The sequence below is a fragment of the Vombatus ursinus genome, unplaced genomic scaffold, assembly GCF_900497805.2.
Source record: "Vombatus ursinus unplaced genomic scaffold, bare-nosed wombat genome assembly UNPS02014786.1, whole genome shotgun sequence".
Classification (NCBI taxonomy): domain Eukaryota; kingdom Metazoa; phylum Chordata; class Mammalia; order Diprotodontia; family Vombatidae; genus Vombatus; species Vombatus ursinus.
The window spans coordinates 52,954,633-52,959,205 of NW_020954564.1; positions in this window are offsets into that span (position 1 = coordinate 52,954,633).

The following is a 4,573-nucleotide window of genomic DNA, read 5'->3' on the forward strand; positions in this document are numbered from 1 at the left end:
GGCATGAACTGAGGTCCCATCACCATCCTAGTTGTCTTCCTGTAGATGTCCTCCCTTTTGTTAAAGTCATTAATAGCATGTGATGCTGAACTGGGCAGTCGTCCAGATGTGGTCTGACCAGGTCCAGCTCATTTGTGGTGGCTTAATGAGGCCCCAACATAACAGCTTATTTTATTTTATTTTATTTTATTTTTAGACAACTGGGGTTAAGTGACTTGCCTAGGGTCACACAGCTAGTAAGTGTCAAGTGTTTGGTCTGAGGCTGGATTTGAACTCAGGTCCTCCTGACTTCAGGGCCGGTGCTCTATCCAATGCACCACCTAGCTGCCCCAACATTAGCTTTTTTGATGGCCATATCATATTCCTGACTCCTGGGGGGCTTGCAGTCCACTAAAACCCCATTATCTCTTCAGACCAACGTCTGCTTAGCCATGCCTCCCCTATCTAAAAGGTGTGAAGTTGATTTTTTTGAACCCAAGTGAAAGACTTTGCCTTTGTTTCTATTAAGTATCATTTAATTAGATACAGGCCATTGCTTTAGCCTGTCTGCATAGATTTTAATCCTGACCCTGTCATTCAGTATGTTAGCTATACCTCCCAGCTTGGTGTCATTTACACATCTGATGAACATAGCTTGTCTTTATCGAAGTCACTGATAAACATGTTAAATAATACAGAACAAGCCAAACACTTCACTAAAAAACCTCCCTCCATGACACTAAGCCATTGATAATTGCTCTTCAGCTATAGTCATTCAGCCATTTCAGGGTCCCTCCTAACTGTACTATCATCTTAGCCCATATCATTCCATCTTTGCTGTAAATAAAAGAGATACTTGATCTTATATCTTGCTAACATCTAAGTAGACTGGACCTACCATATTTTCCAGATCAATTAGTTTAGTAACTTTGTCAAAATAGAAAAGGAAGTTAGTCTGATATGACCTAATCTTTAAAAAAAATGATGCCTTTTGTTTTTATATCAATCAGCCAGTATTTATTTAGGGCCTACTGTGTGCCAGGCACTGTACTAGGCACAGAGAATGGATTAGGCAGTTAAGTGGCACAGTAGATAGAGTTCTGGGCCAAGAGTCAAGAAGGACTGAGTTCACATCCAGCCTTAGACATTTACTAACTGTATGACCCTGGGCACGTTACTTAACCCTTTTTGCCTCAGTTTCCTCAACTATAAAATGGGGATAATAATAGTACCTCCCTCCCAGGGTTATTGTAAGATCAAATGAGGTAATAATTGTGAAGTGCTTAGCATAGTGACTGGCACATAGTAGGTACTATATAAATACTATTGTTATTGTTGTTAATAGCTGACTAAATGTAATTATTAAAAATAACTAATGTTTATAAGTGCTATTATTTTTAACAATTATTTTTGATAGTAACTTCTATATAATGCTTCCTTTGTGCCAGGCACTGTGCTAAGTGTTTTGCAATTATTACATCATTTGATCTTCACAACAATCCTGGGAGGGAGGTGCTATTATTATAAACGCCATTTTACAGTTGAGGAAATTCAGGCAAAGGGTTAAGTGACTTGCCCAGGGTTGTATAGCTAATAAGTTATTATTATTGTTGTTGTTATTATTGTTATATAATCTCAACTCTCAAGAAGCTTATATCACATTCATTTTCAAAAATATCCTTTTCCCACCCTGAATCAGTGAACCTTCTATTATAACAAAAATTTTTAAAGGAAAAGTAATTCAGCAAAACCAACCAATATATCAATCATATTTGACAGCATATGCAATATTCCATATCCATAGACCCTTACCTCTACAATGAAGAGAGAGAAGTATATTTTCTCAACTCTTTTTTGGGGCCAAGCACATGACCTTTTCTTGATGAAGCCATACTGGCTCTTGGTGACTACTACTTCCTTTCCTAAATGTTTAGTAAACAATACTTTAATACTATATTCTAGAATTTTGCCAGGGATTGAATTTAAGCTTATTAGTTCATGGTTTACAGGTTCCATTTCCCTCTTGTGAAAATTGGGACAGTGTTTGACAGTTTTGTAGTACATCTCCAGTTCTCCATAGACTTTTGCTGAGAGTAGTTCAGTGATCACACTATTAATTATTTCATTGTCCAAAGACTAGTTCATTTAGGCCAGATGACTTGAACTCAACAAGGGCTAGATTGTTCTCTTACCATTTTCTTGCTTATCTTGGGAGTCAACTTCCCACTAGTTATTTTTGTTTTCTCCTTCCCAGTGCAAAAGGCATAATCTTTGGTAAAGAAAACAAAATCAAGTTAAAAATTGAGCCTTTCTGCATATTTTTGGCTTCCTATCACCCAACTTAGTAACAGTCTTCTCCTTTCTTTAATCCTCCTCTTTTCCCTAACCTAACTTAAAAAAAAAGAAACAAACAAACCTATCCTTTTTTGTTGACCATAGGATGCCTTGCCAGCCTCAACTCTAGCACTCCTGGCCCTATTCTTATATGACTATTACATGCTTTTATTTTCTTCCTTTGTTACCTATCCTTGCCACCATCTTCTCCACATGGTTTTTTAAAATCTGAGTTCCATGTGCATCCAAATCCCTCTTGAGAGAACTTTTCTTTTTTCTTCCTCATCAGAATTATTTTTCTTTGTATCTTCAAAATTTAATTCTCGAGAGTTTCCTTATTCTCCTAGGCTGACTTACACTTGGTGGAAAGTTTTATTTCCTGCTTGGGGTGGTAGGGATGGTTCATGAGGCTTTGCATTTTGGGTGGGAAACTTCCTGAAGTTCTGCCACTGGAATCAGAATTAGAATGGAATTTTCTCTTATTGGCTCCTTTACATTTTGAGAGATGAAATTATCATTAAAGGAAACCATGAAATTGTTAGTTGATCTGCTTTTGGATGAGAAGAAGGAGGGAGGGAGGGAAAGAGAGAGAGACAGAGACAGAGAGAGACAGAGATGAGAGACAGAGACAGAGAGAGAGAGAGAAGCAGAGACTATAGATGCCTCAATAATTGAAATCATCTATCATTTTATAGTAAGCCTCTGTACTCAGCTGTGATCTGTTTCCTAAATTTCTCTTCCATTTCTTCTTTCTGTCCAGGTGGTATATAGTGTGCTCTGGTAACAACATTACTTCCGTTCTCCTTCCCTTGAGCTTTACCTAAATGTTCTTCTTTATGCTTCCCTCCTTTAGTTCCTGAATTTCTTTATATGAATCTACCTTTTTAGCCAATATCTGCAGTACTATTTTGTTCCTCCCTTTATGTTTCCTGGATCTTTAGAATAAGGTGACCCTTTCAAGAGTCATGTTCTAGCCATGGGTCTCATCTCACCAGATCTCACCAGAAACATCTATGAAGTCAAAATTGCCTCCCTGCTTTAGGATTTCTCCATCTTCCCATGTTAGCCTTATTTTGTGCATTTGTATCTAGACACATAAAGTCAGGGGTTTTATTGATGGTTCTTTTCTTGGATTTTGGCTCCTATGAATTACAAAGGATTTTCATAATCTATAATTTTAGATCATGAAATAATACAATTGTGGAGAACAGGGTAAGTGGGGTTTCAAACTAAACAACTTAGGTTTTCTAAATGGGCTTATATGCTAAAATGTCTTTCTTACTCATATCTAACTGAGTGGTTTCTGTCATTAGGAAATCCAATTAGTCTGACTTATCTATAACATGAAGGCTGAGAAACAGACTAAATAATGCTTTGTACCTTTTGAATCTTTGCAAATTAGTTTATTCTCAAACCTCCAAGGTCATATGTTTAGGTGCTGTGAATAGAGAGGTCAGTAACATTAGCATGGACTTGAGATTCTCTTCTCTCTCTCTCTCTCTTTCTCTCTTCAGTATATCCCCCACCCCCACCCCGTTTCTCTTCCTTAGGATCTGGAAGGACTTGGCCTGGACTCCTTTGAGTTTGATTAAGGGCCTCACTATTTGCTGGGCAGAGAGGTGGTTCCAGAACAGAAGTCTTTGTGTCCCACCTGGGAACTCCTTGGTTTGACCCTAAGTTCCAATAACACTGATGAAGTGAGATGAATAAATAAACACATTGGCTCCGTTTATCAGTTATGTAACAGTCTTGTACCATACTTTGAAATTTACTTACCTTTATGTACTCCCTCTAGTTAGTTCCAAAGCAGTCAGTGCATATATCTCTAGAACCCACAAGGTTTTAGTGTTGGATCTGCACCCATGACAAGCTTTCTAATACCTTGTCCAGCTCCCTCCATCTCATAGCCTTGGATTGTGCTGTACTATATATAGTCCAGCTGTTGGGATCACTCAAAGGGATGGATTTCATTTTCAAAGCTCTCATTGAACTCTATCTTTAACCTTCCTGTTCCCCCATGATAAAGGAGAGCCTAACTTCTTACCACACCTTGCTTCTGTAACTCAGAGCCCTATCTTTGGCTCATCCCTATCGCCCCTGGCACTAGCTGTGAGCAGAGACCCAGCTGTTGTTGATACCCCATCTGGAAGATGGGCCATGGGTTTGGAGTGCTTCAGGCAGAGTTGGCCTGGGGCCAGGGGAGGGCAGATGGGCGGGCTACACAGAGATGATTGACAGTCCTTCCATGACCAGTTTCCTT